Below are 20,420 nucleotides of genomic sequence, written 5' to 3'. Positions count from 1 at the left end.
ACCAAATGATTCTTTGAAAATCTTGTTTTGGACAGCACCTTGGGGGTTATTCATCGCATTGTGAATTAATCTTGAATTCTCCATCTGTTTAATGACAGAAGGGAGGAAGTCCTTTATTTTAGAATGTTTTAATTAATTTTATTTGAAGGAAACATTGCCTCCAATCAGGAAAATTAATCACATTTCCAAATATTAATATGAACAAAAATTCACATTTATACTCCTGATACCAAATTCTACACAATGCTTGTGAATTGGTGCTGTGAGTCAGATTGAAATAAAATTGTATTGAGGATTGTTGAAGGAACTAGGTGAGCTTGTCACAGTAGAAAGCACATAACTTTGGTGTTAGCCATGATTTGCTCCCTTACTCACTGTGGCACTCTGAGGAAAACCCTCAACTTCTCGGGCTCTCAGTTTTTTCACTAGTAAATGAGATGACAAAGCTAGACTCTCAGATGTTTAAAATGATAAAGAAACTTAATCTCTAAAACTGAATGTCAAACTTTTAGTAAAATTTTATGTTTTGGAAAAAAAAGTACTTATTAAAAAATTTTTGCTTCATCTAAAGCAAGGGAGAACCACACACTGGTTGGTTGATAGTGTTTTGATCTACTCGTAGAAGGATCAACTTATTGAGTTCTATTTATTTGTGTGCGTGTGTGTGTGCGTGTGTGTATTAAGACCCCGTCTCTCTCTCTCCCCCCCCCTCTCTCTCTCTCTATCTATATATATATATAAACACACACACCTTCTATGCAGTGCCTTTTTCTCCCTTTTGCTCATTCATTCAATAATTTCTATCTTGTCCTCTTAATATATGAAACCATCTTCCTTACAGATACTACTTCAAAGAAAATACGGAATTTTACTTTTAGCAGTACAACTAAGATAAGTAATTTTAACTCTCTTTTTTTTTTTTTGGCTGAGCCGTGCTGCCACCTGTTGGCAGCTCAGCTCGGGCCAGGAATAGAACCAGCGACCCTGTTGCTCAGAGCTTGCACTCTTCAGTGAGCTCTTAACCAACTGAGCCACTAGGCCGGCCCAGTAATTTTAGCTTTTCTAACAAAATATTACTATATGCAAATCACTTACTTTTTGCTTTCTAATGAAATGTGTGCCTAGCAAAGAAGTATACTTACTTATTTTTCTAAAGACTTTTTTGGTGTTGGCCATAATGGCTTAAGTGACTCTTGCCCCTTCTACTTTTTAACAAAATGCTCATTCATTTCACTGCCAAATACTTCCTGTCTTCTCTTTTCCCTATACATTCATTCTCTATTAAGTTCCAGCTGACTGACTTCTACCCCCAGTTCATTAAAAAATACTAGTGGTCATTCTAAATCCAGTAAATGTTTCTGTATTTCTCATTGGTATTAACCACTCCCACTTTTTCAAGTAACCCACACAATTTTTTACTTTGATGGCATTTTACTTTCTTGATACTCCTGTTTCTCTTGTCACTCCATCATTGTAGCCCTTGTTTGCATCTTCTCATTGTACCAGCTAATTGAGTGTGCTGTAAACTCCGTGCCTAACCCACTGATGTTCATGCTTTCTTATGTCTTCATTATTGCTCCATGGAAATGACTCACAAATCAACATATATATGAACTATTAAATGCATTACAGTACTCTACAAGACACATCCAACTTGATAGCACACTGACATCTCAAATTCAAAATGTCTGAAATCAACTTCCCCTTAACATCACCTCCCACTTTCTACCTATACTATATCTGTCACTCTTTCAATATTCCAGGTTAAGCAATTTGAAGGCATTTTAACCCATTAATCCTCTTTTCTTCTATGTACTATCTCTCAGCTCTCTATTTTGTCTTGTAAATCTCTTAGATTTTCTTTCTTCTACATTCTTTCTGCTACCCATTCTAGTACAGCTCTATATAAACTCATCCTTGGATTATTGTAATAACCTTCTTATTGTCTTTCTGCCACAGGTCACTCACCACCTATCTTGTATTCTCTCCTGCCAAATTGCTCTCCCCAAAGCATTATTTTCATGCTTGCAATGCATGGTATTTATGCCTATCATTCAAAAACTCTAATGTGATATTTTTATTTTAATTCTTCTTTTTAAAAGTTTCCCACATTCTTCTCAATTTAGAGGATGAGAAAAAAAGATCTAAATAATTGAATGTCTTAATTACTTGGATTCTAACTGGTTATTTTGCTGCTCTAGATTTTTGTATGCTCTACTACTCTAATTCCAATTATTTTTATGCACATCAAAGCATTGCAACTATCAAAATGTAGGTTAGAAAAGGATCTCACTTCATTTCAGCTCTGTTCTGAAATGTGTCCCAGGGATTTAGGAGGTGGTAACTAGCAGAGCATTTTCAGCTCACCAGCAGAGGGAGATGAACAACTATATGAGTATGCTCTATTGTCAAAGAAGAACTTTAGTGCTCACCAAGTGGTAAACGGATTTTGTTCATTGTCTACTTATATCCATTGATAATGTTAGCCTGTACCTACCCTAGCACTGTTTTGTATCGATCTAGTACTAAGATATGCACTCTCCTTATGACAGTATAACCCTGAATAGAAGAATTTCAATGTCATGAAGGGTCCATTAGTGTTACATTCTGTAGAATTTAATTTGAATAAATCCAATTATATCTTGGTAATGAGACTACTAAATTTTAATGTCTTCTTTAATGAGCAGTAAAATACACTCCAAAACAAACTGAACAAGTCTTTTTATCCCAGAGGCCTTTGGGGATTGATGCAGTTAATTGACTGATGTAGAAAATAAGGCCAGACGTGTGTTGCTCAACTGTTTTCCAGGAACCTCTGAAGCAAGATGAGTGTTGAGGATAAAGTGGAAAGTATCCCTGATCACCTGGGAGAGCTAAATGAAATAAGGAAGTCCCACCCATGACTGAAACACAGTTTAGGATATGGCAAACTTGTTTGTGAGGGCACAGGATAAGATGGCAAACATTTGTGTGTTTTTGAGTATGCCTGGTTAGAGTATGGCACTAATAAAGAGTGGATTGTATGATTTCTTATCATTTTGATTTGTCATCAAGACCAAATATATATTTCTGTTTCATTTAATCTTTCTTGTGCTAAGTGAAAGGGTAATGGATTCATGATAAGCTAAGTTATCTCCTTTTAGTGAAAAATGGAATTTAGTTCTTTCAGTTGACTCATACTTTAGTTACCCATGGGAAAATCTCACCAAAAAATTAATACCTTGAATACATTTAAATATGTATGATATGGGAGTAATAGCTCTGAATTGATTACTTAATGAAGTAATTAATTTTTTTATATATGATGGTATCATTGTAAATTTTTCATATATTTGAGTTACTGCTCATTTTATACCTGGTTTTTAACAGCTTTGCTGGAGTTAATAAAAACATTCTAACTTCTTATTTTATAATCCAATTTAGGACTGTTTTTAAGGAAATAATCCAAGTGAGTTCACCCAACAATCATTTCTAAATTTTCTTTACTATACTGTGACAGTTAATAACAGAGAGTGTGTGTGTGTGTGTGTGTGTATGTGTGTGTTTGTGTGTGTATACTGTAAGTCAAAGGAGTACTCAAATAACAATAAGAAAATGATTGAAATAGCTATGTGAACACAAGTATTGTTATATACTGACTCTACTCCTTTGGGATACTTTTTGATAGACTAGGGCAGCATTAGCTGCTAAAATACATTAAGTTTATTTGAAATGCAATTTCTGAAAAAATTCATGAATATGTTAGAAATTAATATAACATTTATATTTATCACAATTTTCCACTTAAAATATCAAACTGTATTGAGTATTTTACAATCCCATAAAGTCATGGTTTTATACAGTTTAATGTGTGAGAACTTTGCCAGAGTAATTACAGTAAAATAGTGAGATTATTTTTGCTGTTCTATATTTAATGATATCTGTTAAATTTCTATTTTAACTCATCCTATTAATGCTAATCATGAGCTAGTATGTTGTAATGTAAGTCAAAGTGAGGCAGAAAAATCCAGAATGAAAGTATATGTAATCAGTATTTTTTGAATACCAAAAAAGGCATACACACCAGTCTGGTCCTGAAGAACACCATTTATTTAATGGTGAGTTGAAGGCAGCAATTGCTGAGATAGACTAGAAATAATCTGTAAAGTTAGTTTGCCATTGCTATATTTGCTAATGTAATATTGAGAGGGGGAAGAGGACAGCATGCTATAAACTTGTGTGAGATATCCCCATTTACTTTATCTTTTTAAACTTCACTTTTTAAAGTAATTTTTTCTAGATTACTCTTGCTTCACAAACCAGGAGCAATTGTTTTCTTGAAATCATCACATTACAAGACATATAAATGTCAAATCATATATGTTGTACATCTGAGACTAATGTAATATTGTATGTCAACTATATTTTAATAAAATATCCTTAAAATAGAAACTCGCAATAAAGCAAGTGATACAAAGTGTCACTGCTCTGTTGATTTGGGGTTTTCCTCCAAGACTGGACTGTAGTGAAGTCTTTGGTTAGACTTTTCTTGATTCAAATAAGTAATTATTTGCAGCACTTCTTTGTTAACAATCAAAGTAATTAGCAAGCAGTACAGCCTGAGCACCAACTACTTGGAACAGATGCTGTAAACAATCTATGCTGGTACCAGGGTGTTCTAAAAAAGTATTATCCCTGACAAACACTATTAAGTACTATTGTGAAGACCTCCCAATGGCAACACATTAAGCCTTCCCCATTCTAGTCTCTACCCTTGACACATTCTTTGTCCACTTCCACTCTTAATTGCTTATTTCCCTTCAACATCTTGGTCTCTTCTTATTCATATCAAAAGTGTTTTGCTTCAGTCCAAGTAAAACAGAGCCATGTTTGGATATTTCTGCCTCCTTACCTTAGTTACCTGAAATACTCTTTACATATAAGAATGTAGAATAAAAAATACCAGGGGTGCCAAAAAAAATGTATACAAGTGGACACTTTGGTCAGCATTGCTTAAGCAGTAGTTCGCTATAATTGGAAGTGTCTGGATGCTGATAGTAACCACTGTGAGCACCTCTTGTAATTGCAGAAATAAAATGTGACTGGTATTCATCTTTTGTTATTGGTACATACTGAGTATTATAATTTTAATATTTTTTCCCTTTTTAAAAAATGTGTATACATTTTTTGGCACCCTCTGTAAGATGAAAGACAAAAAGAGGGTATAATTTAGGAATGTATTAGGTATAACAAACAGAATGTCCACTGATAGTGGCTTAAATAAGAGATATTTTTTTCCAAACAATAATAAGTCAGAGACTAAGACTCTGGTACTAATGTAGTATCTTCATGAGGTCAGGGCTTTGGATAGTTCTCTCTGTATTTCTTTTGGCTCCCCTCCCATAGCCATAATATGGTCACAATGGCTGTATTTATTATATCCCCTAAACTGCACTTAAAGGCAGGAAAGAGGGAGTGACTTGGAACAGATTTCTTCTCCCATGCTCATATTAGGGAGAAAATGATTTGTCAAAAGTGCTCCTCCCCCAGCAAACTTCTCCTTATATTTCATTAAACACAACTGGATCACATGGCCATCACTAATCTATGAATGGGACCAGATAACCTGATATCAAGGAATTTCCACCTGATATCTTTGAGGAAGAAAAATTGATATTAATAATAAATGCCAGGCTGGCCAAGTGGTACGTTGGTTAAGAGCTGGCTTGGGATGCCAGCTCTGAACAGCAGGACCCCGGTTCGGATCCCACATTAGGGTCAGTGATGCTGCGCCCTCTACAGCTAAGATGGTGAACAACAGCTCGACCTAGAGCTGGGCTGCCGTGAGTCACCAGCGACGGCGTAGGCTGCAGCCCCTGCTGCAGTGGGCTGCCGTGAGCTACTGAGTGTGGCCCGGCAGCCAGCGTGAATGGCCGGCAGCTGGCGTCAGCTGCCAAGAGCTGCTGTGAGCGGCCGTCCAGAAGCCGGCGACAGATCTGCCTCACCTAGGAAGAGCGCAATGATAATACTAACATGGGCCAGTGACGTGACACCTTCCATAACTAGACTGAAGAACAAGAGGACAGCAACTTGTCTGTTCCCCTTCCCAGATTTTCCAACATTGTTCCCCTCCCCCAATTCCCCAATAAAATCTTTTAAAAATAATAATGATAAATGCCTCTTGGGTAGACTTCCAACAGTGTCTCCCATAGTAAGTATGGGAGAATGTGACCATACAAAATCACAAAATTTTATCTACTTGCTTTAATATTTCCTTTCTATTCTTAGAAACTTTTCAAACCCTCTGAGTCAATATGTATAGTCAAAAATAGATGTTTAAAGGAATGTTTGTTAAATGAGTCTAAAGGAAGTTCATAAATTTGTCAATCTACTTTCAGGTTTCTACTTCAAGACTGGTGGTTCTCTGCTAAGTTCTTATTGTAGCATTCTCTTATGTAATAACTTGATTTATCAAGCATCAAAATTTAGATATTGTTGTGGTAGTAATGAAAAAAACTAGACATGTTTAATGTTTCTTTGGTATTATCTGCATGAGTGCAGTCTTTTAAAAATATTTTGATTCAAATGTAGGTATTACTGACTTTCTTCCAAAAGAATATGTTTCCCTTTGGTTAGAATGTGATAGCTTTAAAATGGGTGGGAAATGAGAGTGTTGATATAAAAATAACGATTACCTTGTGAATGAAAAATCCTAATGTTATACATGAAATCATTTAGTATATGTATTTTCATTTTGTTTTAATATATTTCTAGCTAGACATTCACATATGTGCCCCAAAGGAAAATAATCTGACACAGGGTTTTAGAATTGACTTATTTGCATAAGCTTTGAGACAGTACAATTTATTTAGCAACAGTCCATTAGGACATATAATTAAAAAAATAACTAGAAGAAAATAGTTGGTTATATATACAAAGATGACTTACATTATGGATGGACTTTCACAGTTGAATTTTTCATACAGAGCAAAGCATATTAAAAACATCTTGCAGGAAGGCTGTTAAAAGTTGTTTTTGTAAAGAGCCGAGTTTTCCTTATGATTATTATTTCCCTTTAGGTACATTTCACCAGATACATCACATTTTATTTCATCAATATTTGACTGCAATACTTGATTCAACTAAAACTGTCACCAAGTCTGCCATTTGGGAAATTTATGAGTGTTTTTTGTTATTGTTGATTTATTTTTATTCTTTGTTCACACTATTTTTTACTCTACTTCCTTCAGGTTTTCCACAGCAGTGTTTTCCTAGGACATATGGAAGGCCTGCCACTGACCTTAATTACTACAGGTGTTCAATGCTTAAATAAGTACCATTAAGCTGTCATATAAATAGAATATTAAATAATTTTAGAATAGTTTAATAGTTTGGAATATTTCATCACTTTCTGTGACCCAGTTATCCTTCTTCATTAGCATGCAGTCAAATGCACAAAATCTGTGCTGACAACTCATGGTCATTTTTCTTCCTCTTTTTTGTGAGAACAGTTTATACTTCCAAGTGGAATGAAGTATCAGAAGACCTGGTCTTTGTGCTTAGATACCAACACAAGCTATAGAATTTGGAGGGAATCCTTTGATCTCTCAGACCTTCATTTTCTTATCTATAAATAGACACACCAGTATTAATTTTTAGTTTGATATTTTGAAGTTTTTAACTTGATATTTTAAGGTTATACAAATAAAATGAAATAATATTTGTAAATAATACTTTTTAAAACTATATGTAAAGTTCACTTTATAAATTAAAAATTGCTATTTAAATGTGTATGATTGTTAATGATATAACTCAGTTATGGATGGTATACAATTTATCTGCTTTATGTAATTGTAGAAACTAAGAATTTAAAAGCACAGTAGTGTTCTTCTAGTCTTACATCCTTAATTTATTTTTCCTGAGGTGGTGTTTAAGGATCCAAAGAATTACTGCTTATTAACTGTCCCTGTGGAAAAAACACTGGGATAGCACTCTTGAATGTTTGCTAAATAACTCTCTCTAACATCTATATTTAGAGTGTGACCTTTTTTACATTAAAACATAGTAATCTACAAGTCCCCCATGATGATTAGCTGGAAATATCAGATGATATATTACAGAGGAATTGTATATACTAAGGCTTGTATACCAGAGAGATATTAAGTTTTAAGTGCTACACTTGAGATTTGAAACATTTTAAGACAGTTACTACTGTTGAATAAGTTCCTAAATCCTAATGGCTGTAAGAAGTATATCCTGATCTGGGTATCTGCCACAAAAATCTTAAAACATTTATCCCTAAAGGTATATGTATCCCTATGTTCATTGCAGCATTATTCACAAGACATTGAAACAACCAATGTCCTTCAGTAGATGATTGGATAAAGAAGATGTAGTACTTATATATAATGGAATATTATTCAGCCATAAGAAAAAATGAAATACTGTCATTTGCGACAACATGGATGGATCTGGAGATTATCATGTTAAGTAAAATAAGTCAGACAGAAAAAGTTGAGAACTGTATGATTTCACTCTTATGTAGGATATAAAACTGAAAGCAAGAAGCAAACAAGACAAACACAAAACTCACAGACACAGACAATAGTTGAGTGGGTACCAGAGGGTAAGGGGGGAGGGGGGTGGTAGATGAGGGTAAAGGGGGTCAAATATATGGTGATGGAAGGGGAACTGACTGGGTGGTGAACTCAGAATGGGATATGTAGATGATGTATTATAGAATTGTACACTTGAAACCTATATAATTTTACTAACCAATGTCACCACAATAAATTTAATAAAAATTTTACAAGTAATAAAAAGAAAATTTCTGATTAAAAAAATCTGAATGCTAATAAAAGAAAGAAGTATATCCTGCATCCCTAGATATTGAATTTGTGACAAGTTGTCAGAGGAAGCATAAGGACTATCATACAGACTTTCAGAGAGATGAACAATATGATAATTTTTAGAGGATTTTAAACATTTTAGAAAGAGACGCTATTAGAGAAGCACACACAGATACAGAAAGAATTGACTGAAAATGAGATGTAACAGACACAAGGTAGCTAAGTTTCAAATTTCATATTTTTTTCTGCTAATTGGATAATGAATTTGATGTAAAATTAAAATGAGAAGAGATACTCAGTTCAATTTATAGAGATTACAGAGACTTTGAAGCTTTTTGAGTAACAAAGTATGTAATGCATTTTTGTGCTGTCAAAACTTGGTAAAACAACGTGCATAATTGATGTTATTGTGTTTTGCAAAATAATAGGAAACAGGGAAGAACAGTTAGTAAATTCATTTAAGTTCATTGCTTGCACTTTTCTTATTAAGAATAACCCCACATTAAATCAATATTAATTAGCAATAATGTGGACATGAGACAATTGGTTTCCATCAATAATAAAAGGTATTTAGTCTTATGAATGCCATTCTGCTACTAATGATAAGTCCTCTGGTGAGCTAGAGGAATTTTCTTTACTAACAAACTGAATGGCCTGGTTCTAAACATTTCAAAGATCATGTAAAAGCGGTTGCAACAGATGCCAGATAGAAAAAAAATAAATCTCTCATGGAAATTCAGAATAGGAATGAGGCTATTTTTACACTATGTTTAATTCGTAATTGTTTCAATAAGAAGAGCATTATTATATTAATTTCTTAGTTAAAATAGGTTCTACATACAGCAAGTCCCATGAATGTCTGGTGGTCATGGTAGTAGTAGGAGTGGTCAGAGCAGTAGGAGTAGTTGTAATAGTTGCAGGTAGTAGTAGTAGTAGTAAAAATAACTATTTTTCAAATACTCATTATGAGCCATGCACTGTGCTATACCCCTTGCTTTACATGAAAAATCCCATTTAACCACCAGAACAACATTATAAGGTAGGTGTTATTATCAATATCTGTATTTTAAAAACATGGAAATGGAGGCTTCATGAGTGACTTGACAAGTTCACAAAAATATTAAGTGACAGAGCTAGGGTTTGAATTCATGTCAGTCTGAATTCAGATACGTCTTAGTTATTATGCTATATTGAAAGACCCATACTTATCCTTGATGATTTATTTTAATATTTATTTCTCAGGCTCTCATCCATTCACTCATTCATTCATTCATTCATTCATTCAAAAAATTGCTACTGAGTGCCACCCATGTGCCAGTAACTGAATCTGATTTTCTATGACTACAGAATGAGCATGCCCATTTGTTATAGTGATGCCAGGTTTTACCACTTATTCCTGAGACATGGGAAATGTCCTCCCAATTTTGGCAGTTGTAGCGATCTTCTAATTGTGCATTAAAATCTGTTCTCCTCTTCTTTGGCATTCAGCTGGACTGCACTTCTCTGCCTTCCCTGAATTTGCATGTGGCTGTGTAACTGAGCTTTCTCCAGTGGATGCGTTTGAACCACAACCAGGCATGTTCCATTAAATCCTTGTATGTCAGGCCTCTGTGTTTTTTTCCTTTCAGATGACTGCAGGAGCAATTTTCAGGGCAATCTAGGAAGCCCGTGTTGAATACAGCAAAGCCTCCTTCACTTAAGTCCCTAAATTACTACCTGGAGTTAAGCTGCCTAGGGCTGTTAAGTGAAAGAAAAATATACTTGCTGCAGCTTCAATTGTGCTAACATGTTTGTCTCTTGGTTACCACAGAATTAACCTATCCTAAGTAATACAGAAATTTAAAAGGCCTCAAATCCTAGTGTCCTGGGGGGGAGGAGGGAGCGGGCTTTTTAACTGAGCAGAGTGGCATTCATCATGGTCAGAGTGCTTTGCAGGTTGCTGGTGGCAAGGTGGCCGTTTATCATTCCTGAGTTTTCCAGTAAGAAAGGGAAAACACCCTCAATTATGGAGAGGGCCATTAGTATCACTACCTACTGACTTACATATTTCAGTATAATAGATATTGTGCTGTCTATTCCACCCAATTATATTTCCTCTTTCTACTCCCCAAGGTTTTCCAAATGGCATGTAATTAAGTGGGAATAGAATATCAGTTAAAATTTATTGAATATTTAATATGTTCAGAAATTGTGATGTGCCCATTATGTATATTATTCCATTTAATCTTCAAATAATCCTGTGATGCAGGAACTGCTATTACAGATGAATAAATTGAAGCTTAAGTACATTAAATATCTTGTCCAAAGTTACACACAGGAGGTGGTATAGTTTGTATAAAAACTCAGCCTTTGACTCTATGTTAGAAATCTAATATCCCCACAGATTGAAAAGGAGGGAACTTTGTATATACTTACCTATAGTACAAGAGATGATCTAGTGGTATCTTTTTTTTTTTAAGATTTTATTGGGGAATCGGGGGAGGGGAACAGCACTGGGGAATCAGGGAAGGAGAACAGACAAGTTGCTGTCCTTTTGTTCTTCAGTCTAGTTGTGGAGGACGTTGCTTCACTGGCCCATGTTGGTATTATCATTGCACTCTTCCCAGGTGAGGCAGATCAGTCACTTGGATGGCCACTCACAGGTGGCCCTTGGCAGCTCACACCGTATGCCGGCCACTCACGCTGTCTGCCAGTCACTCACGGTAGCTTATGGCAGCCCACTGCAGCCCCACTGCAGCCTATGCCGTCACCGGCGACTCACGGCATCCCAGCTCCAGGTCAAGCTGTTGTTCACCATCTTAGCTGTAGAGGGCAGTGTCACTGGCCCTCATGTGGGATCTGAACCTGTTCCCTGCTGCTTAGAGCTGGAGTCCCAAGCCAGCTCTTAACCAACACACCACTCGGCCGACCCTAGTGGTATCTTTTTAAAAATTATAATTATTGAGAAATAATTCACATGCCAAAAATTCTCCATTATAAGGTGTACAATTTGTTGTTTTTTAGTATACTTACTAGGTTGTAAAAACATCACTATTTAATTCCAGAACATTTCATCATCTCCAAAAGAAACCTTATACCTGGTAGCTGACACTCTTAATTCCTCCCTTTCCCCATACTCTGGCAAACACTAATATATTTTCTTTCTAAATAGATTTTCCTATTCTGGACATTTAATATAGATGAGATTATACAAAATTTGGCCTTTGGTGTCTGGCTTCTTTTACTTAACATAATGTTTTCAAGATTATTATATCATGTAGCTGTACTTAACTCCTTTTCGTAAACTAATAGATTTTATTTCTGAATAGCTTTACATTTACAGAAAAATTAAGTAGAAAGCACAATGAGTATCTGTATACCCCCTAAATCTTCTCCCTCCCCCACCTCCACCACCATTTTCCTGTATTTTTAACACCTTGTATTAGTGTGATACATTTGTCACAATTGATGTGCCAATACTGGTACATTATTAACTAAAGTGCATAGTTTGCATTATGGTTCACTCTTTGTGTTCTACATTCTGTGGGTTTTGCCAAAGGTATAATGACATATTTCCATCATTATAGTATCTTGCAGAAGAGTTTCACTGCCCTAAAACTCCCGTGTTCCATCTATTCATCCCGCCTTTCCTTCTGCTGAATCCCTAGAAACCACTGATCTTATTACTGTCTCCCTAGTTTTGCCTTTTCCAGAATGTATATTCAGTTGACCCTTGAACAACATGGGTTTGAACTATGTGGGTCCACTCATGTGCAGATTTTTTTCAATAAATGTAGTCAGCCATCCATATCCATGGGTTTCGCATCCACAGATCCAACGAACCACATATTGAAAACTGTAAGTCCTCAGATGGCATCTCTGGCACCAGTCTCCCAGCAGCCTCTTGTAAAACCAGGCCCTTGGCTCTCCCCAACATCTACCAGATCCAGTGGCCCCAAACAGCTGACACAGCCCCAGGTGGTATCCTGGGCACCAGACTCCTGATGGGCTCTTATGAACTCAGACCAGGTACCTGACAGCTACAGTAGTCCCATGTAGCTCCCACAAAATGGAAAGACAATCTACAGAATGGGAGAAATGTTTGCAAACTATATATCATTGAAGGGGTTAGTATCTAAAATATATAAAGAACTCACAGAACTCAATTAACAACAGAAAAAAAGAACAATTTGATTTAAAAAATTTGCAGAGAAACTCAATAGACTTTTTTTTCAAAGAAGACATACAAATGGCACATCAAAACCACAATGAGATATCACCTCACACAGTTAGAAAGGATATTATCAAAAAGACAAGAAACAACAAGTGTTAGCGAGGATGTGGAGAAAAAAGAACACTTGTACACTATTGGTGAGATTGCAAATTGGTGCAGTAACTATGAAAAATGGTATGGAGAGTCCTCAAAAACTTAAAAATAAAACTAGCATATTAGAAATACCGAATAGAACTACCAATTACACTTCTGGGTGTTTATCCGAAGAAAACTAAAACACTAACTCGAAAAGATATATGCATCCTCATGTTCATCTATAATAGCTAAGATAAGGAAACAACCTAAATGTCCATCAATGGATGAATGGATAATGAACATGGTGTGTGTGTGTGTGTGTGTGTGTATGAATTTGAATATTACTCAGCCATAAAGAAAAAAACAAATCTTGCCATGTGACAACATGGATGGACCTTGAGGACATTATGCTAAATGAAATTGGTCAGAAAGAGAAAGAAAAGTACCATATGATGTCAGTTATATGTGGAATCTAAACAACAAAATAAAAGAATAAACAGATCATAGGTACAGAGAACAAAGTTGCCAGATGGAAGTAGGGTTGGGGGCTGGATGCAAAAGGTGAAGGGACTAAGAAAAAAAATTTATCTAAGAGAAAAAAATATAAAATATTTATCAAGGATTGAAAACACATTTAAGCTCTATCTTGATAGGCTCTTTTGTTTTTATCTTAAATGTACTCCTGTATCTCTTATTTTGGAAACTCTTTCCATGACCGTAGGAAAGGCATTGGACTAGGTTCAGATAATACGTGTTGCATCCTGGGTTTATCAATTTACAAGCTTGTTGATCTTAGAAAATTTCAAAGTATCATAGATCTATAGATATTAAAGCTAAGGAAACATGTAAGGTGCATAAGAAAGGTTGAATTGAATTAGAAAATTCCTACTGAATGCCTTTTGGGCCTCCTGTACAAAGTGTCCCTTTTGATGTGCAATTGAAATTTCTTTAATCCCTTAATAGTGCAAATTAAAACTTTCAACTTACTTTGAATGTCATCCCAACTTAGAGCAAATTGCCCAGAATCTTATGAAAGCTTTTCTTTCTCTTGGGTCACACCGAAGGCTAATTGACTGGGACGTTTGGATTGGGGCATTCTTTAGAGATCCAATCTAACTCAATATCCCCTATGACTCTATGTGTACATCCTTTCCTCTTGAGAAAAACACTCAATCTATAAGAAAAGATTGGATGATGATATTAGAGAAAGAAAAACATCATTGACATTTTGAGGTTTTATTCTTTCATGAGGTAAAATGATATTGCTCTATAGAAATACCTGTGCCTTCCTTAAAGTGGTATAGTTAGCAATAACCCTGAATAGGTATCGACAGTAGACAAAATCTTCTTCGGAAATTGCATTCAAGTAACAAACACGTTCATTGTGACTGTAGTCATTCATTTCTGAAGAAGGAAACTTTTTCCCCTTCAATGTTCCTTTCATGTATTCTTTAGAGAATCTATTTTATTCGATCATATTGAAGAACACCTCTGGCTTTTGATAAATTTTTGAGCATCTTCTGGCTTTAAGAAGGCCCCTGTGACCTGATGCAGTGTAATATTCAGAGAGACTAGAAGTTTTCCACATGGGAAGAAATTTATTTCTTTATTGTCAGTTTCCTTGTTAAATCAAATACAATAACTGTATTTGATCCATGCCATTCCATTGTAACTAGACCCACCTGTTCAGCACTTACATAATCTATAGAAATCTTGGTTATATACTGTTATGATTCTCCATCCTGTATTTTTTTGGATTTATGAAATTATGTTATAAAGGACTTGAAGGTCCTCATATGAGAGAACAACATGTAAAATTAGAAACAAAAACACTTTTTACCTCATGATACTCAGGTAAGAAGTTCTAAGAATGAAAAACACATTAAACAAATCTCAGAGTTAGACCTTTTCCTCTTTGAAATAATCCAAGCAAGCCTCAGATTACTTTCTCTTTATGATCTTTTGAGCATTTTTTTTATTTCAGAGGTTTAACACATTTTAAGATCAATCACACTTTTTAATTTTTATTCACCTTTCTCTTCATCTTACCTCTAATTTCCCTTTATCATAATTTAAGCTGTCACCTGCATCTCAAATGGAGCCTTGTTTGTTCATCAGAAGCTCTTCGAGTATCAAATCTAATACTCTAATACTTAGTCCCAAAGCCACTATCAAACAATATCTATGTAGGAGGGCTTGCTATTAAAGTAGCATTGAAAACTTAATTTTGATAATGTTGGAAGGACACTATGTATTCTAAAAGTGCTTTCTTAGGCACGTCCATTATAATAAATTTGCTTTAATCAACTTGCAATTCGGTCACTCTTTTTCCTGAGAATCCAATCCAAATAAAATACAATAAAATAAAATCTAGAGGTGAAAAAATACCGACTCCCTGATTAAATAGTTTTCTCCTCACCCGTTCCATAACACTAAGGTGCATAACTATTTTCCACTTATTTACTTAGTGCAATTAACACACACATGGACACTCAAGGATACACAGCTAACAAAAAAAGTAATAGGGCCTGCCGAGTGGCGCGTTGGTTAAGAACTGGCTTGGGATGCCAGAGGGCCCCGGTTCGGATCCCACATATGAGGGCCAGTGACAGTGCCCTCTACAGCTAAGATGCTGAACAACAGCTCAACCTGGAGCTGGGCTGCCATGAGTCGCCGGCGACGGCGTGGGCTGCAGCCCCTGCTGCAGTGGGTTGCCATGGGCTACCGTGTGTAGCCGGCAGCCAGCGTGAGCGGCCAGCAGCCTCTGTGAGTGGCCGTCCAGAGCCGGCGACTGATCTGCTTCCCCCGGGAAGAGCGCAATGATGGTGCCAACTTGGGCCAGTGAAGCAACGTCCTCCACAACTAGACTGAAGAACAAAACGACAGCAACTTGTCTGTTCCCCTTCCCTGATTCCCCATTGCTGTTCCCCTCCCCCAATTCCCCAATAAAATCTTTTTTAAAAACCTAATAATAGTAATGGTAATATTTATTATTATCAGCGCAACTAACATTTACTAAAAGCTCACTACGAGTCTGGAAACTCATGAGGTTAAAATTATAACGTTGATGTCATTAATGTCACACAGGTAGTAGTAGTGAGATTCAAATCGAGGCTCATCTGACTGCAGCATACTTACTCTTAGGTACATATGAGAGGCAGTGCCTGTTTTATTCACTATTGCATCTCAGTGATTCAGAGGCACAGTGCCTGATAAATAGTAAATATTCAGTATTGATGAATGAATGAATGAATGAATGAATGAAAGCTGCCCTCAAAATATGTCCTATTGGAAGAGAGATGTCACACATAATGTGTAACATATGGAGAGTTGTATAAGGAATCATGAGTTAAATAACACAATTTATTTGGAAATTACATTTTAATCTGAGATTTTTGTGAAAAGTTGTGCTGTATTTGTTTGGTAGGAAAGAAGACCAGTTGGGAAAGAAAGATTTCCATGGGTCTGAAAGAATTATAGTCCGCATTAGAAGTTGATTAGTCAAATTAAGTAGGAAAGAGATGTGGAAATGGAACAGGTGTGCTTAAGGGTTCTCTTAAGAGGTATAAACAAAATAAAAAATATGATATCTTAAAGTTTTTCTAATACCTTGTCTCATTCAGTAAGTAGAATTATATTTTGTTTATATTGTACTGATATTTTTAGATTTGCTTTTGCTAGAACTGTGCCATTCACTCTTCCAAAAGCCTTAGAAATCATCCTAAAGCTGTGCTTTTCTGGGTCATATACAAGGCATTGAGATATGATGTTTGTGAAATACTTTCCCTGTCTGTATAATAAATAATACCTTCCAGACAATCTGTAACTAATTTTAACTTGAGATTTGATCTAAGTTATTTCTACTTCTGTTAAAATATTTGATGTTTAAACAACAAATTTCTGTGCAGAGGACTTAATTTGGCTATAAAATTCAGTGCAAGATTAGTAATTTTCTTTGACTTAAATTCATAATGGAAAAATCAGCTATAAAGACAAAGTGTTTTTAAAGCAAGATTCTATAGGAAAAGTTTCATTCCAATTTGAGGTCAATATCATTACCATTTATGCTTTAACAGTATGCTTGCATTACGGTCAGATTTTAATAATTAAAATGAAAATTAAATAAGTGAAAATTGTAAAAATCACATAAAGACAAAGGTAATGATGAAGGGATATCAACATAAAATAGGTTACAATAAACAAATACTGTAAGATAGAACAAAAGGACTGATGTATCCCCACAGAACTCCAGAAAAGTTCAGGACCTAGAGGAAGCATTTATATTAGAGATGAAGGGTGAAAATAGGGAGGTTCGTAGTAAATCTATCATGAGTACATGTTTTCCAGAAAAATAGGGTTAGACAGTAAGAAAGAACAACACATTGAGTTCCTTAATATATGATGTTAAAAACATTTAACCAGTATTGTATGACACTGACTAATGAGAATGGATTCTCAACAAATCAAGAGGGAGGCTAGCTTCTCTGCTGTACAGGTGTGTGTACCAGCTAAATGTCAGTTCTGGGTTTTGGACCAGTGAGTCTTACTCAAAAGAGCTGTGAAGATTATTCCTAGGTTAGCAACTGTTTGGCAAGCCTATAGAGCAATCTGTTCAGATTAGAGTGATAGAGGGCTTCAGGAGGGAGGTATCCAGTAAAATTAAACTTAATAGAGCAGATGCTATGGTAGATAATGTGATGGCGCATATGAAAAAACATTAATAGCATCTGGAAAGTTATGCATGGGAACAAACTAGGAGAATGATAGCCTGAAGTTATAAAAAATGCAAATAAATGTATCTAATGATAAGACTTATCATTATTCTTATTCACTGGCTATTCAGTGAATAATACTTACACAGTAATAATTATGAACATGGTGATTAATGGTATAAGTAATATAGTGATATGTATTTGGAAGAGGGGAAGAGGCGTAGTTGGGAAAGGAGAAGAGGCGCGAGATAGCTAAAGCTTCATCTCTTGTAATGGGAAATCAATAGATATTACTTGAAAAACATTTCTTGTTAAATTGTTTTGAAGAATGTCTAAAAATATCTTATCAATACATGTACATTATACTCCCCCAAGCTCAAAGAGTGTCTGGTTTACAAAATCAAAGAGCCAATTGCAAAACTAAGATATTCACTTTAGAACTTTAAATATAGTAATTCACAAGATAATAGAAAAACATTTAAAATTAATGAAACAAGGAAAGTTTTTTTTCTATATGTATATTGTTTAGCAATATGAACATCACCTTCACATGAAGCAACTACAACAAATAAAAGTATTTGCCTCTGGAGATCAGAGCTAGAAAAAGCTGGAGCAAGGAGGCTAGTGTATTGCATTAAAAACCTTTAAGTACTATTTGATATTTAAGTATGTTCATAATTTACTTTGATACATTAAAATTATATGAAAAATTTAAAAAATAAAACCAAACCTAACCAAATAAAACAAAAAAATTAGGAAAGAAAAAGAAACAGAAGCTTGTACAGAAGTGAGAAGTGCCTACACACTGGAAAGCATCACTCCTGAAAACCTCATGGGCCTGGTATAACTCTTCCCACGCCCCCCACCTCACTAACCACATATAAGGAGAGGGATTCAGAGATCAAAGTGCTTTGTAAACGAAGAAACACTGTTGGTATAAACCAAAATTAATTTTACAAAATTAATTGTAATAAAAAATAATAAAAAGCATTTATTTAAGCAAAAGGAGCTGCAGCCCAGGAGATACAGATTCAGGGAGCAACCTAAACTGTGTTCGCGTGGAGAAAAAGGGGAGACTGCCTTTTATAGCAAAAATTTCCACCCAGGTTCCCCATTAGGTTTGTTTTGTGTAAATGAGCTATCCAGATTGTGCACTTCTGATTGGACGGTGCAAATCTCAGGCTTTGGTTGAAAGACGGAACCAGGGTTTCCCTACAATGGTTGACTTGGAGTAAAAATGTGAAGGCACAGTGCAGAAAGCCGAGTTCAGTCCAAGGTTCTTCCTGGCATACAGAGTACCTGAGGAGCCCGTCAGCAAATGGCTGCTAGACTCATTACTCATAAAATTCAGGCCCTTGATTGACATGGGGAGTCCATCTCAGCAGACAGAGTCCTTCTCAAATTCATATCAAGCGAATCTTCCTTTCAGGGTCCACATTGGTAAATGTGACAATGCCCTCTGAGCAATGGGTTGGTACCAAGGAAAATGTGCTTAATATACAAATTACCAATGTTAAACTTTACCTAAGCCCTGGAATGTGGAAAATAGTGACAGTTCAATGCCTTACCCTTTTCTGTTTTAGGAAATAACTAAATTCAGAGAACCACACTTGCAAATATAACTTAGATAAGACTTATGCATGGCCTCATGTTTGCCTATGACAAGGCTAGACGATGACCCTCCAAATTCCCATTCTTTGCCTCGTAAATGGTTTGCTGAACTGTTTTACCTTATTGACCAATATGGATTAAATGCCACTAACTTGGTTTGGTCAAGATTTACTCAGGCTTCTCTCTTGCCCTGAGATCTTTGAACTTTGACCCACCCTCAACCTGAGCCAGCATAGCAACATGGAACCGCCCCTTCCTCCAGACAGTTGACTGAAAAATGTTTCCCACTCAGCTGTCAATTACACCACCTACTCATGCCACTGCTCCATACCCTGTTTTTTTTCAGCTTTGTTTATTCCTTCCAATAAAAGAAAATGTATTGGTTTGTCAGCAAAGTCATGACGTATGTTTGTGACAGATGGCACTAGTTCATTTTGGGAAGTACTAAAATCATTCGCATCTATGTTATTGCTATGTCATTTTACAGCTGACAGTTCTAGCTTCATTCTAAAAAAAACATTGAGCGATTTGGTTGAATTTTGGAGATTTTACCACAAGTTGAAGATGGAAGACCAAACTGTGCATTTTTGCCATATTTTACTGTTTTACTTCCATAAAGGGAAGAACACGCATCAAGCTTGTGAAAAGTTGCATAAAGTTCACGGTGACAATGCTCTACAAGAATGTCAGTGCCAACGATGGTTCACAAAATTCTGTGCTGGTGATTTTGATCTCAAGTCAGGTCAGGGAGGCCCCCTGAGGTTGATGACGACAAAATAAAGGCATTGATCGAGTCAAACCCATGTTACATGGCACGAGAGATTGCAGAAACATTTTGTCTTTGTTTTTTGTTTTTTTAACTGAGTCATCCTGCCACCTGTTGGCAGCTCATCTCAAGCCATGAATCGAACCGCTGTTGCTCAGAGCTCACACTCTTGAGCGAGCTCTTAACCAACTGAGCCACTCGGCCGGTCTGAGATT

This window comes from Hipposideros armiger, unplaced genomic scaffold, assembly GCF_001890085.2.
Source record: "Hipposideros armiger isolate ML-2016 unplaced genomic scaffold, ASM189008v1 scaffold_306, whole genome shotgun sequence".
NCBI classification, from domain to species: Eukaryota; Metazoa; Chordata; class Mammalia; order Chiroptera; family Hipposideridae; genus Hipposideros; species Hipposideros armiger.
This window is presented reverse-complemented; position numbering follows the sequence as displayed.